The sequence below is a fragment of the Zalophus californianus genome, chromosome 3, assembly GCF_009762305.2.
Source record: "Zalophus californianus isolate mZalCal1 chromosome 3, mZalCal1.pri.v2, whole genome shotgun sequence".
Taxonomy (NCBI): domain Eukaryota; kingdom Metazoa; phylum Chordata; class Mammalia; order Carnivora; family Otariidae; genus Zalophus; species Zalophus californianus.
Window position 1 is genome coordinate 27,892,992 of NC_045597.1, and position 23,398 is coordinate 27,916,389.

Genomic DNA, 23,398 nt, shown 5'->3' on the forward strand with positions numbered 1-23,398 from the left:
AACATACACAGAGGAATGCTGTTTAAGTGGACTTCTTATTTCACTGAGTAGAGTAGGGAGGAAGCCTCTATTATAGCAAGGGACTTAGACACTAGAAAAGCATTATACCTGGAAGCATATCAACAATGAGCTGCATACACAGCATGTTGAGGATTTTTCTTCAAAGATACTGAATACAAAGGACATATATTTCATTGTTTGAAGGGAATAATATGAGAGACTTTTCTCCCCTCCAAAATTAAGGATTGGGTCACCCCTCAGGTTGCTTTCCTTGATACCTATGGACCCTTAATCTCTGGTCTATGCGTGCGTACCCAGGGGAGTATTATTTGCTTTACACTGTAATCTCCAGCAAGGCAGAGTCATCTCAAACCCTGTGTATACACAGCATCACACCTGGAGAGAAGAGGTGGGATGCACAGACAGCTTTAAACTTCATGCTGTATTTGGACTTGGGCCTGAAGAAAGTTAGGAGCCACGGAAGGTCTTAGGGCTCTCTGCACTGAACAAGTTCAGATAATGTACCTACCACTCCAGGGCTACTTGGCTTTAGATCTTCAACTGAGCCTCAGGTAAGACTGGAAACAATAAGGGGCTCACCTGGTCCTTACATTCCTACCTATTCAAGCCCAGTGTGTCCAAACGTTAACTCATTATTTCCCCTCAGAGACAATGTCCATCTTCTTTCTAATTTGCTCCATCAGAGCGAGAGAACAGCAACAACCACCAACAGAGCACTTTTGGGATAAGAGCAATAGAGCCTACCTACCAAAGGTCCACGGAGACCTAGAAAGGGGAAAACATCTCAAGCCACATAGCCAGTAGAGGAGAGCAATGGTATCCCAGCACAGTTAGAAATTACTCGATAGCTCAGGCTCTTTCCACATAATCAAAGGTAAATGATAATTAACGAAAATGAGAAGAACAGTGATTTTCAAGTTACTTTGGGATATGGGGTCCAGGTATAAGTATGAATCAGGGCACTAAAAGAGATGGATGCTGCCTGTGTCCTTTTCTTCACTCAAGAGGAAAGGGACTCAGAGAATGAAGAAGAAAATGAGGCTTCAGAAACCATTCTCAGAGAAGGCATGTAAGTTTACACCAAATAGGATGAGGGTATTTTAAGCAGCCATGGCCTTGGGTGTATCAAAGTTGCAGCTCTTGGTACCAAAGTCATAACCCAATGTTTGTAGAATTAGACTGCTATCCTGTGGTCATTTAATACAATTTATTTCATCTTGGGCCAATGAATAATCAATTTTGTTACTTCCATTATTTCTTTAAGAGTTTGTAAGTAGCTGGAAAGGAGGCAGCTGATTTCCGATTTGGATACATATGCATCGTGAATTCACTGATAATATGAAAAACAAACCAACCTAGCTGTGGGCTATAGTCTGCTTCATCCTCCTTCCTCTGTGATCATTATTTCACTTGGAATTTCATCTGGCCTTTCTCAAATTACTGAACTGTCTCTGAGACAGGACTGGTTCTGCTTCTTTAGTGGATTTGGAGCCTCAGTGCACTAAAATTTTAAGTAGGCACAATACTCTTTCCACCTTTAGCTCTGAAGTTAGCTAATGGCACTATGCTACACAACAGTGATGGACCAATAAAAATTCTGGGTGCCAAAAAATTTGATGCCCTCTGCAAATACTTTCTTTATTTTTCTTCCTGTGAATAAATACCTCTCTCACTCCTCTTTGGGTAGTCTTCCAAAGAGAAGACTTCTAAGGTAGGTTCTTGGTTGTTTGGTTCATTTCTTGATTCAGGGCAATGACTCCTCCACAAGTCTTTAATTTGTACCATTTTCCTATTTATTTTTCTTGAAGTACCTTTGGCTCAGGGTGTTCTGATATTATTATAGGCTACACAATTAGCTGGTGAAAAATTCACAACTAGTCTATATTTATAGTGGAAAAAATCCCCAGGTACCTAACAGAGATACTTGAGGTAAGTATAAAGTGTACATCTCAACTTACTCAAACAGAGTGATGAGGTCCAAAATACCCTAATTAATCTAGAAGAGTCCACATTTTGCCCCTTTTCAAGCTAACCATTATGTTACTTTTTTTTCTTTCTTTTCTGACTAGCTTACTTTTTCATATCCATACACAGAGCAGACCAAAGCTAAGCTGATTTTGTGGACAGATGTTCTTTGAATCCTAAGCAGACAACCTTCGTCTGGTCTTCTATGGTTGTATTTGATCACTTTGCAATGCACTGCATCTTTAGTGGCCCAGTTCACTTGAGAGCAGCCACCCTCAGCAGGGAATTTTAAAGTTTTCCTCTTTCTTTTCAAAGTCTGTACTTTCCCTCTTCTGAGGGTTTCCTATCTTTCTTCCCATCTCTTCTTCCCTGTGGGGGGTGGAGAGGCTTTTAATCTCTTTTTGTGATCCAACACCTTTCCCTGGGTCATTTCCCACAGTTTTTATTTTAAACAATGCTCCTAAAACTGATGTCAGTGGACTCAGATTTTCTGAGTCTCTCTCTCTCTCTCTCTCTCTCTCTCTGTCAAATGGATAGATAAAATCTTAAAAAAAAAAGATTCAGAGAAATTATATGAATTTTATAAAGTCACACATTCCTAAGTGGTAGAGCCAGATGCAAACCCAGGTATTTTGGTTCAAAGCCCAAATATCACAGGGTCTCCCAGAGAGATTAAGCAGCTGTGGAGATTGCAATTGCCACTCTCCAGTGATGGCCCTGGGGACAGATAAGTTACACAGGTTTATTTGTTTCTATATCAAAGTATTCTCCACGCTGGTGCTTCACAGCTCTTTGCGCATTTTTATGTTGTCAGTTCGCCTATCCTGGAAGCAACTGTGCTTCATGGTTGCTGACACAGAAGTAAAACTGAGGGGTCCCAGACCAAATCTGATAACTTAGATGGTTTAATCACTAAACTTAATTTTATTCTCAACATTAAGTCAATGGGTATAAGCTCTTCACATAATTACTACAGCATTCTTAGTTAAAGCAGTGATGTATTTCTTCTTTTCTTCCACCTGTATCTGTTGTCACACACACACACACACACACACACACACACTTAGATCATGTCTTACATATGTATTATATTTGTGTTTGCATATACACATACACATAGGTAGAAATCTATATAATATTTGAATGCAAAGAGTCTTTTTAAAAATACCCCTGAACTTACATATCCAAATGAGCACAGCTTCCTTCAGAGTAGTTTGATACTGTGGAAAGCCATATAAATCATGATGACTATATTACCATAATTTCAATTTTTTCAATTCCTTTTTGGAGTCTCTTTCAGAAATCTTGTGATTTCAGTGAAAACTTGAGTTTAGGGGACAAAGCAAAGGAATTAGGTAAATCTCTTTCTGTTGTGCTTAATGATCAGGGGCAGCATAGTAGAGAGAGCACGTAGTCTTTAAAGAGAGCAGTGAGCTTGTATGTCTTATAAACTGGTTCTAATTACAAGTCAACAATACAACTGACTTCCTAAAAATTAAGTAATAATCAGTACTGTCCAAGCAGAGGTAAGGTAACCACCAGAGTTATATTTTCAGCTCTTGAGATTTTATCCTGATGCTAGATTCCTATATCCAACTATTTGACATTTCCACATGGATAATGGCCAAAATCAAACCCCTAATTTCACCACTGCAAACGTGCTCCTGTCAGTCTTTCTCATTTCAGGAAATAGTAATCACTTACACACAACACCCAGTGCTCATCACGACAATACCCATCACCCACCTAGCCCATTCCCTACCCACCTCCCTTTATCACCCCTGTTTGTTCTCTATCATGAAGAGTCACTTCTGGTTTGTTTCCCTCTCTCTTTTTTTTCTTTCCCCCCCTTCCCATATGTTCATCTGTTTTCTTTCTTAAATTCCACATATGAGTGAGATAATATGTTATTTGTCTTTCTCTGACTTATTTCACTTAGCATAATACACTCTAGCTCCAGCCACATTTTTGCAAATGGCAAGATTTCATTCTTTTTGATGGCTCAATAATATTCCAGTATATATATACACACCACATCTTCTTTATCCATTCATCAGTCAATGGACATTTGGGCTCTCTCCATAGTCTGGCTGGTTTGGCTATTGTTGATGATGCTGCTATAAACATCAGGGTGCATGTACCTCTTTGCATCTGTATTTTTGTATCCTCATTTTCATGTACCTCCTTTGAATCTGTATTTTTGTAAATACCTCATAGTGTAATTGCTGGATCACAGGGTAGTTCTACTTTTAACTTTTTGAGGAACCTCCAAACTGTTCTCTAGAGTGGCTGTACCAGTTTGCATTCCCATCAACAGTGCAAGAGGGGCACTCTTTAAATATCTATCATGATATCCATGATCAGCTTAGCATTCTGAACTCATTGTGTATGACTTTTTCTCTCCACCATGAAGCTTCAGCCAGGCTGGTTTTCTTTTGCTTCCTCAAATATGTCAAGCTTCGTTCTGCTTTAGGTTCCCTGTATTGGCTGGTCTCTCTTCTTGGGATCTCTTTCCCTAATCTTCACAGAGATGGTTTCATTTGATTTAGGTTTCAACTTAAATTTATTACTTCCTTAGAGAAATCTTCTTTGGTGACTGAATGGTGGTCCATGTCATAATCTTGGAAACTGTATTTGAATTATTTTGAAGAAGGGTGTTGGCAGATGTATGTAAGGATTTTGAGATAAGATGAACTATATTACCCAGGTGGACCTAAAACCAATGACAAGTGTCTTCAAAGAGACATGCAGAGGAGAGACATGGAGAGATGAGGAGAAGGCTATGTGAAAACTGAGGCGGTGATTGGAGTTATGCAATCACAAGTCAAGGAATGTCTGATCTTTGGAAGCTGGAAGGGGCAAGGAAGAATTTCTTGCTAGAACCCTCAGAGGGGGCACAAATCTGGTGACATCTTGATTTTGGATTTCTTGACTCCAGAACCATAAGACAGTGTTGTTTTTTAGCCGCCATGTATATGCCATTCATTAAGGCAGCCCTAGGAAACTAATGCATCTTCACTGAACATCTAAAGTAGCCATGTAGGGACACCTGGGTGGTTCAGTCAGTTGAGCATCTGACTCTTGATTTGCACTCAGGTCATGAGATCGGGGTCATGAGATGGAGCCTGCATCAGGCTCCAGCTCAACAGAGAGTCTGCCTGAGTATTCTCTCTCTCCCTCTCCCTCTGCCCCTCCCCCCACTCTCTCTCTAAAATAAATAAATAAATCTTTTTAAAAAATAAAGTAGCCATGCACTGACCAACATTGTTTCATTTTCTTCAATGCACTTATCACTGCTTGATTATTTTTCCTGTTTCCTTGATTTTTCTCTCTCTCACCCAAATGTAAATTCCAAAAAAGCAACTATAGTCTGTTCTGTTCACCACCATATCTTTAGGCCTATACTCATGTCTAAAGCATAGTAGATACACAATAAATATTTGTGGCTTGGATAAAGAAAGCATATGCTAGGATAAATAAAGCATATACTTTATAAATAAAGCATATATGCTTTGGGAGGATTATTTCCGTCTAAGGTGTTCATGATTTCACAATTTTAGTATTTCAAGATGATTTTTTGGATATAAAATTAGAGGCCATTGGGAAAGGAGTTCCATTTTAAGATCAGGGTTTTAAGAAAATCAGTGTGGCAGAATATACTGTGTGGATTATGGAGGGAAGAAACTGTAGAGAATTTTATTATTTATGAGGGAAATAATCTAGTTGAGAGTGATGAAGGCCTATCTAGGGTTGTTGGGCAAAGGACAAATGAGAAACATATTGATTACAAAGCAAATCAATTTTTACCTAAATAAAATGGATATATGGTAAAGTCAGTGCAACCAGTAGGAGATTTTCATTTACCAGTTCAGGAAAATTTCTAAGCTGTCTATGAATTGTGGTCTTGAGCTTACAAAACTGCATCACAGACTTACAGATGAATGTTTATATTCACCCAATAAATGAATAGTTCTTATTTATTTATATCTTTTGAATGATTGATGATGTGTATGTCTGAAGGTTGAATGTACCTGGCTGATCATAAAATAAGTATTTCAGAGGGCATTTTCTGTGAATCAATGAGTCACCTCAGTTCTTCTAGTTTAATAAATTCTAACTGGATGCCAGAGTGTAAGTCATACATTTTATTAAGGCTATTATTGATGGCTATTTTAGAACAGCAGTAGAAATCCAGTAAATTATCACTTATGCCTAATGTAGGCCTTATTGTTTAAAGGAGATTTCTTGACAAATGGAAATTGAAAAGGTATCTGAAACATTTCTTGCGAAGATAGATGTTATTGGTTTTGATAATTATAAAGGTTAAAATACATCAGTTATAATTACAGCTTTCCTTTTTCTGGATACCTTCCTATATGTAATAGAAATGAATCTCTATTGAAATAGTATTTCCTGAAATTTGATTCTACTATATTAATCTACATAATAGTCAAAGCAAATTAAAGCTCTGAGATGAGAAGCTGAAATGGATCAGTAATCACATTATGCAAAGAAATAGCAAGAAAGAGGGTTTTCTGGCAGGCATAGAACTTGTTGTTTGGTTTTATTGTAGAGTTCAAATACAGAAAAAGCTACCAAATCAGAAGTTTCAATTATGATGATTTTTCTTACCCTGACTCATAGAAATTTGTTATGAATCTTAAATTTTTCTAAGTAATTACAGATAATTTGAGGAATGTAAGATTTTAAGCTTAACTGTGGAAAACCATGTTGCACTTTTTTTCCAAAGTATTTGAGAAAAAGGCTTTGCACTTTATAAAATCAGAATGTTAAAATATACAAACAAGTCACCTTATTGGTGCAGGCATAAGGCTTGTGAATGAAGTAGGAAAACCTGGGACAGACTGTGATATGCTTCTCCTTGAAGTTGGCAGTTCGAAGCCTGTAAGATCAGATCATGAAGTTTGGAACCAGATGGCTGAATACTCAAGGAAGGCTTCACAATGAACTACTAGAAGAATAGGCTGTGCTATGAAATGTTGAGATCATTTAAAGGCATTTGGCTACAGAGTGAGAAGTGCTATGCTTGTATTTCACACTTGTACGTGAACTTGCATCAGAGAATAAGCTTGAACTAATAGAGGCAAAAATGGGGAGTAATGAAAATGGTATACTAGATACAAATTGAAAAGCACTCCCTACTCAAGTTTCCATCTAAGGGCTAGTCCAAACACACAGGCTCTGCTCTCCAAAATCCCAGTATTCAGTCACACGTGACCTAACTTCTTTATCCACCTCTGGTCATGGCCCATTTGAATCTAAGAACAGCCTGTTTATAGCTCACTTGGAATTAAAAATCTATGCCCTGGCTCTAAAGACAGGATGTAATCACAAAGTCTACATCTTCATAAAGATTGAAATTGTGCAGGAACAAAAAACAAATATTAAGCAAAGGAAGCTAGTCAGTAGACAGAGGGGAATGGGGTTGATATATGGAAAAAGGAAAGACACCATGACAGAGAGACAGAGAGAAGATTGGGTGGCTGGGCTATAGAACTGAGTGATGATGGTTCCTTTGAGGTTTTATTAAGCTTTCCTGCATTCTATGCCAGTATGTTCTCTCAATAAACTCCTTTCTCTGGCATAATCTGGACAGAGTAGGGTGACTAACCATCCCAGTTTGCATGTGACCATCTTGGTTTTATTAGGAAACCTCTCCCTCCCCAGGAAACTGGGACAGTTGGTCACTGTTAGTCTCTATCTCTTGCAGCTGAAAGAACCCTGACTAGAGTAAATCCCACTTACAGAAGAAAGATAAGAACCAATAAATAGGTTGATAAAAGTTTAAATTGCTAAGATGAGCTTCAGTAATTATCTAACTACAATGTTGTGAGTTGAAGGAATCATAGAGAATTACTTATAAGAAACACAAACGTTAGACAACATTTTGAGTTCACCTAATTTTGCATTACATCTTTTCCTAACACAGAAATGAGACCCAGAAGAGTTGACTGCTTAACCCACAGCAAGGCTATACTAGAAACCAGGTCTTACAAAACTGAATTCTCTGATATTTTACTACTTCATGCTGCCTTTAATGCTTGTTGTTTTTACTTTTCAGAAATTTTATTTTTTTAAGATTTATTTATTTATTTGACGGGGGGAAGGGGAAGAGGAGGAGAGGGAGAGAGAGAGAGAGAGAGAGTGTGTTCATGAGCAGGCAGAGGGACAGAGGCAGGGGGAGAGAAATCTTCAAGCAGACTCCCCGCTGAACGAGAAGCCTGACATGGGGCTTGATCCCAGGACCGTGAGGTGATGACCTGAGCCAAAATCAAAAGTCAGACACTCAACTGACAGCCACCCAGGCACCCCTACTTTTCAGAGATTTTAAAAAAATTTTGTGTAGTTTATAAGTTTCATAAAGAAAATTAAATAAATCAATTGGTACTCTAATATTTTTACACTCTATTTTCATTTTATGGAATATATTATTTATATAGTTTATAAATCTTGAAGTATATTAGCTGTGCTTTATTATACATTATATATTGTATTATACACTGTATGTGTGTGTGCTTTAAGTCAGTGACTCTTACACTTTCATTTGCATATGCATCATTTTACCTGGAATCTTAATAAGATACAGGTGTTGATTCAGTAGGTCTGGAGTGAGGCCTGAGATTCTGCATTTCTAACCATTTCCCGGGGGATGCCAATGCTGTGAGGCTTTATGTGAGTTCAAATCTGGCTTCCTCAATTATTTTCAACTACAACAAGTTTAATCTCCACATCTGAGCTTCTCCCAGATTAGAAGAGTGGAGAAACAAGGACAACCAAATTGGGTTGGGATATGGAGCAAGCCAACAGGAAGCAGACTGAGCAAGCAAGTCAGTGGTCCAGTTGCATGAAAGTCAGGTATAAACCAAAGGTTCCAGGACCCCATAGTTCAGGACAGTCCAGAGTCTAGATATCCAGAGGTGTGGAGCATGTCTTGGCAGCAGGGCAGTTACCAGAAAGGTACTAGCTGCACAAAGTTTTGATCAAAATGCTGTGTGCCAGTGACACTAGGGAAGGATTTGGGGATGAGATGATGAGTGAGTAATGGAACTGGTCCTCAAGGAACTCACAGTCTAGAGGGGGAAGTTTGAGAAGCAGGTGACTAACATGACCGTGTAGAACGAAAAAGTATAAAGGGTCATTAATTTAGACAGTTAGTACATGGTGTGGGTAAGGTCCAAGTAGGCAGATTGAGTCAGAGTCCCTGAGGGACAGGAATATAAGAGCTGAGATGTAGGCACAGAGCATTCATATGCCTGGGGTGTGTGCGTGAGACTCGATATACAAGGAATTGCATGTAAGGTATGGGAATTTCATACCATGGGCAGTGAGGTAATATCTTATGAGGCCAGGGGTCCTTGATTAGGGCAGAGATATGATCAGAGAAAGGGCTGGCTGGACCCCAAGTCCAGCCAAATCAGTGTGCCTGGTGGGGAGAAGCCTGGTACCATGCACTGACCAAACACCAGAGCAGTTGACATAGAGTCAGAGAAACTATTAATGTAGGAAAGCAGCTTAAGTGAGAAAAGAGCAGACCTAAAGCAAACAGCTAAAAGTAAATCTCCTTGTCTCTTTATTCCTCTCACAACCTACCCTCCAGACCACAACACACTTTCTAGATTATAGCCAAAAGCAACATATATGTCTTGGTTTCCCTGAGGAGACATTATATAACTGAGCAGATATGGCATTAAATATGTACTATCTGTGCATCAAGACACTTGCAGCTGTACATGACTTATCCTTCAAGGCTGTAAGAAATGTACAACATAAAGCTGCATTATTTGATAATATTGTATATTTGGGTGGTACTTTTTAGGTTTTCAAGTACTTTCACAAATATTATCCCATTTAATCCTCATAGCAACACCACAAAAATCACATCCAAGTCACGAATAAGAAAGCTAAACTGTAGAGAGATTAATTAATTTGTCAAAGACCAATCTGCTTCTAAGTTGCTGCACTAGAGTCTTTGACTTCAGATCATTGCTCCTTTTAATTTGCTAAAATGTAAACTATTTTGTTCAATTTCAGATTTCTTTGCACAGAAGTTCTGGTGTCTAAATCCACAAATGGTCAGGCAGTCCATCATAGTTTGCAGCTAAAATGTGTGAACATTAGAATAGATGATAAGGAAAACCAAAGCAGATATAAGAGGAAAACAAGTGGTTTAGAATGAGCATGGTCAACATTACCATCACAGATATCTTTGGGCATTAGAGAAAGAATCAAGACATAAGTCTCAGGCAATCAAAAGCAAAGCTAACTAATTTACAGTGGAATGAATAAAGCCTAGGATATGAGTGTCAAAAAATGTAGCACATAACTTGTTCCAGAAGAGAGGAAAAAAACAAATCATTTCAAGGGGGCTGGAGAAATGAGAATGCCTGAAGAAAGCAGGCAGTAACTATTTTAACTGTGGTCAACAGGAGCACATGATTCACTGCAAGAGGCCATTTGTCTCTTCAGGGCCAGAACTGAAGAACAGAGATACACCCTGCGTGGGATTAGCAGGGCGTACCTCTCAGGTAGAGATGCAGCTGTTATTCTAGAATGAGGCCCAATAGGAAGTGTTCATTGGCTAGGGGCTTGGGGCCTTGGGTTTATAACTGATGCCAGTTGTGAAGGATCTATGGAAGAGGGGAAGTTCTTGCTTCTGAATGCTGATGTCAGAGTTAGAACAAAATTGATCAGAGGCAACTAAAGATTTTTTTCTCCCATAGGAAAAGAATAGGGTTCAAAAGGCAGGCTAGAACTCATGTAAAGTCCACATGAACAACCTTTAAATTGAGTAATGGGGGCAGAAATGGAAGTCTGATGTAGCTTTGATTATAGTTAACCATAATCTTATTGATATGACTTGTAGGATGACAGTGAATGTACTAACTTTGGAGAGAAAGACCCCAAAGTTGAATCGGGTTTGTGCCTGTCTTTGGCCACCTTCAGTGTGGAAGTAGCTACTTCAGGCTGATCTCAAGACAGTTGAAGACATTCAAACTATGACTCCACTGGGGCTGAACCGTAGCGACATTTATCATAGGAAGAACCCCACCCCACTGGTGGAGGAGAGACAGAAGTTGAAATTGAAATAAAGAACCAGACAGCATGGAAAGGAACATGGCAGAATTTGGTAATAGTCTTGATTTTTAATATGCATACTAGATATCTTAGCAAATGGAATTCGTTAACCACCAAGAGATATTTCTTTACAAATTTATACACTAGAGAAAAACAGAAGACATAGATCAGAGATTATAAATTTGCTATATATGCTGAAGATAGAGAGCTGACATATTCTTGTGGCCTAAAGTGAATTTTAAAAAATCAGAAAATGCTTTTTCATGTAAAAATATAAGATCTGGTTTCTCTAAAATAAATTAGTTAGGGCATTGCCATATGGCTACAACAGGCGGGACTAAGTAGAACTCTTTTGTCAGGACTCACCGTGGAACTCTCTGTCCAGCCCTGTCTGGACCCTGTAGAAATTTCAGCATGCCCTCCACATTTTGACAGCTGTTTATAACCAAGTAGGCTTGTTCTAGACAAGAATGAGAAAAATGAAAACAGTGATCTAAACTGGGAAGGCATACTCTGTTTCATTTCATGTATCCACTCAACACATATTAATTAAACAACCAGTATAGCCACCAGCTCCTCTGCTAAGTCCTAGGGAGACAGACCTGAATAAGTTACAGTCGTTGCTCTCATGGGGCTTACAATCCAAAGGGAAAGACAGATATTGTGTAAATAATGATAAGTGCATATGATATGATATGATGTGTAGTAACATGCTGGAGAAGTGCTGAATGTTTGGGACTCTGAATCTGCTGACCCAACCTGAAATGCTGACTGTTTGGGACTCTGAATCTGCTGACCCAACCTGATGGGGCATCATGGAATGTTCCTCAATAAATGTAAGCTGAGTTTCTAGGTCTCCCCAGGATTGCCTAGGGTCGGCCCTGGGACATGACTTAGGGCTTATGGTTAATCGCGGATTGTTTCTAAAATGGTTCATGCTACCAAGGTGCTGTATACAAGGAAAAACGTGCTGAAGAAGTAGAATAACTAATTCTCTTTCCAAGATTTGGTGTTTTGGTCCTACTTCAGTAATGCTGCAAACAACTTACCATCTTTACACCCAAGGACAATGACTCTGTTGGGCAAAGCATAGTGGTTATAAAATTAATATCTTTCCATTAAAAAGTATAAATTGAAAAAGATTCTAATGGCTAACAGAGTTATCTAACAAGTTAGAAAAAGACGAAGAATTTTATTTTTTTGTTGGAATGACAAAAATGCATGGGTAGCAATAATGGTATTGATTGAAACCAAATCTTGGAAAGAAATGCAGTCTGGAAAACGAAAGGCAATGTTATTTGATCTTTATTATCTCCATCAAAGGCTTCTGTAATTCACAGTTTGACAGCATTTTGTGAGTAGCACTGACCATTTCACAAAGCTGTAATTTACCTTAAGAAGAAAACAACAATTAACAAGGTGCATCATAAAAAGATAACTGTGAACTGAAAGAAATGAAACAGAACAATGAAATCCTAAAAGACTGATTTTTAAAAAATCAAAATGTCAGTTCACAAATGGAAACTGCTTAATACTAGCTTTTTTGCTCCTTTGGGAAAAAGTGTAATAGTTAAGTATACGGACACATGTACACACAGCAGATCAAGTATGAACAACACACATTCTGCAATGAAACCCCTATAGATCATTTTGCATGGTTTTGCATAATGATTAGATTGGGAGTTTAATTCCTGGTATAGATATTTACTATGCTTTTTATAGACTGAGCTATTCATAACAACAAGGAGTCTTGCTATGGTTGAGAGAATCAACTCTATAAAATGTGGATTAGCACACTTTAAAATTTCAGATTTTATAAAAAAAAAGATTGAAAACCTAGAGATTTCTTGACCTGGAATGAGATACGGCTTTATAGTATCAAAGCAATTATTGTCCACAGATCATTCATTCAACTTGTGGTTACTCTGATCATCTGTTTTCCTTCTTCCTCTACTAAACAGCTTCACTACAACATTCCTTTGAAACGTTATTTTATTCAAAAACTAATTTAAAATTTGAAGCTATGCCATTATACAATGTGTTTATTTGGAAATTAAAAAGTAATGTTGGAATTACTTGATTCTTCTTCCTTAAGAGTAGAATGAATGGATGCTCTTGACCCATTTTCCCCCTTTGGCAGTTCAGCAAAGCCCAGAGTCCTCTTCTCAGAATGATGTGTGTAAAGCACTTAGCATAGGTTTGAAGACATTGTTCAATAAATGCTAGCAGTTCACTAATTTAATAAAGTATGTAATTTTAATAAATTTGATTAGTGGTTCATTTCAAATGACAGTATAATCATACTAATTTCTTTTTTTTTCCCTGTTTCTATGCTTCATCTCTATGAATATTTAGCAAGGATTCTACTTACATTTACAGAGTGTAAAAACGATGCAATCAATTTTAATAAAGAGACATCTACATTATGTACCATTTGTCACAACACTTCTAGCATAATTATTTGAGACAAATTTCAATTACACTTGAAAGCGAAGCATAATCCAGTTCAGAAAGACACTTGCAAATGACCCTTGATCTTTATTTCAATCAGTTACAGTTAAAATAATTCTTCTATTTCCTCATGCTGACAACCATCCTGACAGGTTAGAACTACCAGTTGTGCAAGAGGTGAGTTGTAGTTTAAATGAACCATTCATACAATAATTAAAAGAAATACAATACTTATAATTTTCTATTACTTTGACTTTTGTATATTAATGCCTGCATATCTATCTATCAATCTATTTTATCTATCACCTATCTACCTCCTTCCTGGGATTGAGCTGGCCATGCTTACTATATTGGTCCAACAGGGTAAGGAAAGATTTGTAAAACAGTACCTTTTATTCTGGGCCACCTTGCAGGGGAAACCTCAATGAAATAGAGGAAGGGTCTGCTTAAAGAAGCATAACGATGCCTCACAAGCCACAGCGGCAATATTTAGAAGGGGAAGGGAAGAATTTATTTTTCAGCTGAAACTCTGAGGAAAATTTTTAGGTAGAAAGTACAAGGTATAATTATGTGGTTTGGAATTCCTCCAGGGCCCTGGAATTCATACCTCTTCACTTTCAAGATGTGTCACAGACCCTTTAATTACCTGAAGTGGATCAGGACCTCTGTTTGCTGTCTATCCCATCAAAAAGACAACACATTTTGTTACACATTTACCTGATGCCCCTTTGAACTGTAAATTTTGCTGAGCAACCTGTAGAAACCATCTTAATCCCTCCTACTGAAATTATATATATATATATATTTTAAATCCTGATTTACACGACGGCAAGGTGGGGGCCATTCTTTTGTGGGAGAGTGACCACAGATGCCCATGGGTTTCACAGGCAAAGGCTTGAGACCACTATCTTCTAGGAATTAGATGGCCTGGACTTAACATTGACTTACTTGTCTACTTACTAGCTATCAACTCTTGGATGTGTTTGTTAACCTTAATTTGAGCTTCAGTTTCCTCATCTATAAAATAATCAACATCCATATTTTTTATATTATATAAGTGACACAGTGTTCAAAAAGCTCTTAGCCTCATCCATGGAATATAGCAAACAGTCCAATAATGTATGTATTATGATTGTTATTTCCAGGGCCTACTCTAAGTCTTAAATCTACCTAGGCTCTATCCTATGGAGAAATGGTTAAGAAATATAAATTACAATCTGACTGAAGAGCTTTGTACATCAAGCTAAAAAGTTTAGATTATCCTGTAGACAAAGGGGAGGTAACCACCGGAAAGTTCTAATCAGGGGAATGATGGGATGATATATGTGTCTTAGAAACTGAGCTCTGGTTGTAGGATGGAGGAGGGCTTGGGAGGAAAGAAGCTGGAGACAATCCCCAAACTACTGCAAACTCGTCTGTCTCCTCAGAGAGAGCATTAACCTAATTTAATCTGTTATTGAATTGTCCTACAATGCTGTAATGCCCTCATCGTCCTTTGAGAAACATAGTCGATTTTTTTTTTGTCTTTATATAAAATGACACCAAACTTCTATTCATTTTTTTTTTTCTGCATCCCTTTCCCCAGGCCAGGGTGTTTTAGCTGTCTGGTGCCACATTTCAACATGTTTATTTGTTATACTATTTCTTCTTCTTCTCCTTCTTCTTCTTCTTCTTCTTCTTCTTCTTCTTCTTCTTCTTCTTCTGTTTTTACTATTTCTACTTCTTATTTTTTTATTTCTAAGCTGTGAGCAGAGCATTCAGATAGCCAAATGTCTTAGGACGATGTCTAAAAGGTGAGTTGCTTGGCTAATAGAAATAGGGTTTCAATACACAAGAATTTCCACTTACCAATATTCAATTTGTAAATATTTATAGATATAAACAAAAGGAGATACAGATGAGAGCAAAAGTGTTGCAACTCCGACCATCACCAATACTGTGTATATAGTCACTTGAATGCTCTCACTGGGATGTGGGAAAAATGGAACAACGGCACTTACATTTCCCTAAATTGATGCCCTGCTCTGAAGCAGAGGAACTAGGGATCAGGTCTTTGCCCTGCTTCTGAGCCACATATTTTTCCACTTCAAACCACTCTCTTTCTATCAATGGCTTTAGCAGGGTAGAAACAGATAAAAATATTTTTTTCACACCCATCACTTGTTTATGGCACACCACCATTGATTTCCTGGAAAGATGCATGATATGATGTTAGCAATGACACATGATCACATAAGACTTTGGAAAAATCAGATCATTGATTTAGCTGACCTAACGTGAAGTGTATGAATTGTAGAGAAAGGGATCAGTGCTAATAAGTCTAGTGACAAGGAATATAGACTAGAAATGGAAGTTGTCCGGCCCAACACAAAGTTTGGATACTGAGAGTCAAGGTATAACTCCAGGGTTGAGATGTAAGGTGCAGACGTTTGATTAAGGCCATGGGACAGGAACAGAAAGACAAGCACAGAAGGGACAAAGGGAAATCTCTAGTATGGTCAGAGACAAGGGAAGCAGACAGCCAAGAAACAGAGGACACAAATGCTGATGGCCTGAAATTCAACAGAACAATAGGAACCTAGAGAAAATACAGGACTGAAGCCGAAAGAAAACACACTTCGGAGAACAAACGTGGGGTGCCAAAACCTAGATCCTAGTGAGTCAGGCCAGCTTCTGTATCATTCCCACAGTCTCACTATGCTTTCTTGCTATGGCAGGAATCAATAAAAGCAGGACCCTCCTGGACTCTTTTCTATGGAAATTGACAGTGGGAGGTAGGAGTGGCAGCTCTGTCTGGCATCAGCCTTGATGCTGAGGAGATGGGCTGTGGAGAGTGAAGGTATGGGGGAAGTCCATTAGAATGACCAGGGGGAGATGGCCTCAGAGGGCAATGAGAGGTGCCCGGCACTTGGGAGAGATGTTAGAAGTCTTCCAAAGAAGGATGCAAGAGCACCAAAGGCAAATTACACTTCTTTACAATGTTGCCAAAGACCTATCCCTAGTTCTAGAACTATTAACCGGCTTGTTAAGCCTTTCATTTTTAAATCTCTAATAAAGGAGTACACTTCCAGGCCCCACAGATAGTCTCAAAAGATACCTTTTTAAAAGTCTCAGTGATGAATATGTGTCATCAGTAATAAAGGCAGTGCTATGTTCTGTGAAAGCCTAGGCTTGGAAATGGCTATTTGATATTTTCAACAATCTTATATAGTTTCTTACAAGTCAAACATCAATAATGCAATAATAGTGCTTTAGAATAACTCCAAAATCTGTTACCATTAAAAGTAGTTGTCTGTCTTGAATAGATGTCTAATTTTGAAAGGAAATGGCTTTACTTTCAAATATGAGACAGCTGTAAAAAATTATATGTATGTACACATTTATGTACAGTACAGACTCTTCAAAAGAATTCTTAATGGAGAAAAAAATATCAACTTGTTCTTCAAAGACATTATACAATAATCTGATACACACACACATACACAATAATTCATCCACATAATTTACCTGATTATTTGTATGTTGGGAGCCTCTTATATTCAATGTAACCAGCATATCTAGTTATAGAAATATGCTTCTAAATATGAGAAACAAAGATGAATAACAGTGTTTAATTCTTCCACTGAAACAATTTCAGTAAAATTTAATGGAATTCATGCCTAAAATTTCAAAAAAGAATCATTCTGCTGGCAAAACAATCTCATACATAACCAACCTTCCCCTCCCCTCCCCTCCCCTCCCCTCCCCTCCCCTCCTCTTTCTCTCTTTCTTTCTTTCTTTCTTTCTCTCTTTCTTTCTTTCTTTCTTTCTTTCTTTCTTTCTTTCTTTCTTTCTTTCTTTCTTTCTTTCTTTCTTTCTTTCTTTCTTTCTTTCTTTTTCTTTCTTTCTTTCGTCCTTCCTTCCTTCCTTGCTCTTTCTTTCTGTCTCCATCAGAAATGCTATTATGCAGCACAGAACCAATGAAGAACAAATAGCTAAAAATCACACATCCAATAACTATTTCTTGGATGTCCAATATGGTGTAAAGTACTGTGACTGATGTAGATACAACTATGGCCTAGACAGAAACCCCACTGTCATTATTTATAGGCTAGTGTGGAATCAGAAAGGAGAAAGGACATTTCAATAATACACGAGGAGGACTAAGAGACAAGCCACGCCATGGGAAAACATAGGAGAGTCACAGGATCCATGCTTGGTGGTGAGGAAGACTTCCAGTGGAAGTGTCATCTAAGTGGAGACCTGTCAATGTATACAAGTCACCACCAGTTGTTGGTACAGGAGAGGGAAAAAAATGACAAAAAGTGTTCTAGGTAGAGGAAATATGTATACAAACTCAGAAGCAAGGAAGAATATGAAAGAATTGCAGAGTTGAGGCTTTGAATGTAGGTATTGGGGGGCTGCCTGTGGTGCAATGCTGAGGGATAGGTGGAGGGGTTTTATAATATATGCCATGGACTTTATAATGGAGTTTTGACTTTAAGAAAGGTGAAAGATAGAAGTGCTCATGAATACATATATTTAATCATGTCAAGATTATCTAAATATCTGGGATGCCTCATAACATCTGTTTTTAAGCCCATTAGCAGCATAAGGAAGCATCCAGGTCATAGAAAAAGAGCTGTATAAGCCACAGATTTGTATTTGTTTTTTTTCTACCAATGACTAAAATAATGTTATAATACTCAAATGCAGACTCAACAGACTTGAGAAATATTTTGGAGTCATAATGTATTCTACTACATGCCAAGCACTCAGCTGAGCACTTTATATACCTTATCTCATTCAATCCTCACAGTAATTGTATGATAAAGTTGCTATTATCACTTTTTTAAAGATGAGCAATCTGAGGCTGAGAGGGGTTAAGTAACATGCACAATGTCGCACAGATAGAATGGTGGAGCCCAGGCAGGCTGCCTCCAGGGCCCAAGCTCTTAACCACTTCCCAGATCCCCAGTCACATTTTCAGCTGAATGACATGAATGATATAGAAATAAGACCATATTCAGAGCCAAGAGGCAGAGTCTTATTCTGGTTGTGTTCTTCAAAGTCAAAACAAGATAAAATGAAAGTTTTAAATCATTTTAAGGAACCAGAAAATGCGTAGAAGAGAAACAGTATCAAAACCATTTATAACCAGTGACCCAGGGATGTTACGTTAACGTTGCAAAGTTTATTGAATGACTGCTATGCGTGGACAACTAGACTTGGTTTTACATGAACCGCCTCATTGGATCCTCACAGAAGGAGGTTACTTTTATCCTTACTTTATATAGAGTAAGACACAGACTTAGGGTGAACAAATAATTGATTCAAAATTATACAGTCAATGATCATGTCATTAAATCCAGAAATCATAATTTGATCTATTTTATTGCAAATTCATTCCTGTGATCAATTTGCTGTATTGACTCATTTCCCAAGATATCTTTTCAAATATTTATTTCTAGGCATAAATGTCTATATATAAATGCACATTTTAAAAACAGAGAATACTGGACAAATGAATTTATGATAACATACTGAAACTTTCCACATCAGTGTACATGCATTAGTCACAAATATTTTTCTATGAACCATTTTTAATGGCTATATAGTATTCCAATAAATGGGTTGTCATGATTTGTAGACTACCTTAAGTTTAAATATTCATGTTGAACCAAAAAACAAACAATCTGATTAAAAAATGGACAGAGGACCTGAATAAAGATTTTTCAACAGAAGACATACAGATAGCCAAGAGACACATGAAAAGATGCTCAATATCATTAATCATCAAAGAAATGCAAATCAAAACCACAGTGAGGTATTACCTTACACCCTGTTAGAATGGATAAAGTGAAAAAGATAAGAAATAACAAGTGTTGACAAGGATGTGGAGAAAAAAAACCCCTTGTGCACTATTTTCTTCTTAAGATTTTATTTATTTATTTGTCAGAGAGAGAGAAAGAGAGAGAGCACAAGCAGGGGGAGTGGCAGGCAGAGGGAGAGGGAGACTCCCCGCTGAGCAAGGAGCCCAATGAGGGACTTGATCCCAGGACCCTGGGATCATGACCCGAGCTGAAGGCAGTTGCTTAACCACATGAGCCACCCAGGTGCACCCTCCTTGTGCACTGTCAGTGGAAATGCAAACTGGTGCAACCACTGTGGAAAACAGCATGGAGTTTCCGCAAAAAATTAAAAATAGAAATACCCTATGATCCAATAATTCCACCACTGGATATCTACCCAAAGAAAATAAAAACACTAATTGGAAAAGATACATGCACCCTTATGTTTATTGCGGCATTTTTTAAAATATCCAAGAAATGGAAGCAACCTAAATGTCTATCAGTAGACAAATAGATAAGGAAGTTGTGGTACACACACACACACACACACACACACGCACACACACACACACACACACACACACACACACACTACACAGCCATAAAAAAGGATGAGATCTTGCCATATGGAACAATATGGGTAGACCCAGAGGATTTTATGCTTAGTGAAATAAGTCAGACTGAGAAAGACAAAGACCATATGATTTCACTTACATGTGGAATCTAAAACACAAAACAAATGAATAAACAAACAAAAAGCAGAATCAGACCTATAAATACAGAGAATTGATGGTTGCCACAGTGAAGAGGGGTGAGGGGATGGGCAAAATGGGTAAAGGAGATTTGGAGAAACAGGCTTCCTGTTATGGAATGAATAAGACACAGTAATAAAATGTACAGCATAGAGAATTATAGTCAATGATGTTATAATAGCATTGTATGGTGACAGACACAACTACACTTGTGGTGAGCATAGCCTACTATATAGAGAAGCTGAATCACTCTGTTGTACACCTGAAACTAATGTAATGCTCTGTGTCGACTATACTCAAATTTTTTTTAAAAATTACAAAAAAAGGAAACAAAAAATACATTGATCTCAAATTTTTGCCACTTATTTCTATATAAAATTCTTATTCTAGTCCCTCTTATGTTAAATGGGGATAATAGTAGTATTCTATCCATCATAGGGTTAGTATGAGGACAGAATCAAAAATAATAGGGGCGCCTGGGTGGCTCAGTTGGTTGAGTATCTGCCTTCGGCTCAGGTCATGATCCCAGAGTCCCGGGATCAGGCTCCCTGCTCGGCAGGGAGTCTGCTTCTCTCTCTGCCCTTCACCCGGCTCGTGCTCTCTCTCTCTCTCTCTCTCAAATGGATAAATAAAATCTTTAAAAAAAGAGAATCAAGTAATACTTAAGAGTAAGTCCAATCAGGGGAAGCAACGTACTACTATAATTTCTCCTTTCAGGAAGGAGATATGCCCAGGCAGTAGGAAAATGAAATGGTCATTTTGTGCACTGACACTGTGAAAATTCTTTACTGTTCCACTCCATTAACTGTGAGTTCTATGCTTTACTATCCAAAACAGAAGTATGTAAGAAATTTGTCATTTTGTTTAAAAATGAAACAGTCAGATTGCCAAAAATGCCGGCTAATTACATAGTTGGTTTATGAAAAAGAATAATAATAAAATAAAGGGATAACCACAGATTGTGAAATTGTAACTATGCAGTCCCAGGGCTGCTTGGCAGGGAGAATGAGAATAAAAGAGAAGAGTTAAATCTTTTTCATACAAATAACAATGTATCAGTAAATGGTTAGACTTACACCTTAGCAGCAACATATATTATATAAGCAAAGCTAAATACATACTTCTATCTTCTTTAAAAATCTGGCTCAAGTATACAAATTATTGATCAACATAGATATATGATTAGGGATTTCTCATTAGGAGATTCAGAGGGACGTAATCACGTTTGTCCATAGAGTAACTGGCAGGACAGCCCCATCCCCATATGAACTGGTACATTAGTGGTGTGCTTGATCTTGAAACACAGCGAAACCTCCAGCATCTCCCTCCCCTCATCTTTCCACACCTTGTCTGTCAAATGGACAAGCCCTCTTGGACTCTCTATAATTCTCAGTGGCATCTCCATCTTCATTGCCTTGCAAAGTAAAATGTGCATAGAAGTGCCCCTCAAATACTGATTCAAGTATAGAATCATAGATTTTACATCTGGAAAGGGCATCAGGATTGACTGTTTCTCTGAGCATGTCAAGGGTTACATAGATCATTTCCATTTTACCACTAGGCACAGGGAGACTTGAAGAATTAAATGACTTGTCCAGAGTCTCCCAGGTAGGAGAGCAAAAACTGAGTTTTCTGATTCGTTGGGTAATAAAATATCAAAACTGATGAAAGTTTAAAAATTATATTTCAATGAAAGGGATAAAAATGTATTTGTCTTTTTACATAACTCTGCTTTGAGTATATTTTAAGCGAGCATAGCACTGTTATTGCTACTTTACTCCTAGGAAAATATGTTCTGCCACCAAGTCTACACTGTTTTCCAGATTTATAAATTAACAAACCTGAGGAGAGGCATCTGTTTTCAGATATAGACAACCTAAGAAAAATGAATCAAAGTACTTTCTAGATGTATGCGAGTGTCCCTAAAGAAAATGCTAATAAGCAATGGGAAGACCCAAAGCCAGGTGCCTGAGAATAGAAGACCAGGAGCTAAGTCATTCACGTGAAAGGGAATCAGCCTTCATCCTGAGGCTGCTGGGTCATGAGAAATTAAAAAGAAAGACAGAAGATAATCAGAGGAGTAAGAAAGAAGAAAAATGAAATGTGAGAAAGGCCACAAGGGGGAAAAAAAAAATATATATATATATAGAAAGCAAGAAGACGAGTTCACCACAACAAACAAATGGCAGAAGAGAAAATGGTATCAATTTTTAAAGTTCACATAAGAAAACATACCTACTTTTAATCAGATCCTCTCCATTTTCCCTCACAGCAATGTTCCATTTGGCTGGGCAGCTCACTAACCGATTGCACATGCCACCTCCTCTGTAACTTTCCTTAAATTATCCCTGGTTTGAATATCTTTTGGAAACTTTCAGTAAATGAAAACATTGTTTTTCCTCCTTTTGGGTAACTTCTCCCATAACTTTACAATTTAAGGATTTTTAAAACTCTTTTTAATTGCAAATAAATAGCTTCTATGATGCATAAATATTTTATAGCCATTAAATTTATTCAGTAGGGATTGTCGGCTGCCCACTGTGTGCTGGACCCTGTTTTGGGCACTGTATTCTTGCTGGCTTTCAGTCAAGTGGCTCTAAACACCTTTACATATACTCAAGTAGCATTCACTTTTGAAAAAGCATATAATAGTTTTAGAACTGCAGAATAGTTGAAAGGATAGAACAGCGTTCCCGTATAGCTTTCACTCATTTTCCCCACTGTTAGTATCTGACATTGCTATGGTACATTTGTTACAACCAAGGACCCAATGTTCAGACATTACTATTAACTAGACTCCACACTTTGTTTGATTTCACTTGTTTTCCCTAAGGTCCTTCTTACAGTTTCAGGATCTCACTCAGGACACATTACATGTAGTCATCATGTCTCCTTGGGCTTCTTTTGTCTGTGACGGTTGCTCAGACTTTCCTTGTTTTTAATGACCTTGACGTTTTTGATGAGTCCTGGTAAAGTGTTTTGTAGAATGTTCATCAATATTGGTTTATGTGAAATTTCTGCCATAGAGTGGGGTTATGGGTTTTGAAAAGAATGTCACAGAGGTATATCAGAGGGTATATGACATCAAAGTGCTCTACCACACTGATGTTTCCCTTGATCACTTGGTTAAGGTCATGTATGCCAGGTTTCTCCCATGCAAGGCTACTATTTTTCCCTTTTCATATTCTACTCACTAAGCGAGCCACTAAGTCCAGCCAGCACTCAGGCCTTCATCCTGCAGTCGTTTCTTAAATTCTCACCAAATCAATGACAATATTTTCT

The 23,398-nt window shown here is 37.8% G+C and overlaps 1 pseudogene; it reads right to left on the reverse strand.

Annotated features, from left to right (window-relative positions):
- The window catches only part of LOC113920482, a 62,257-nt pseudogene that overhangs the window by 34,140 nt on the left and 4,719 nt on the right, over positions 1-23,398 (reverse strand).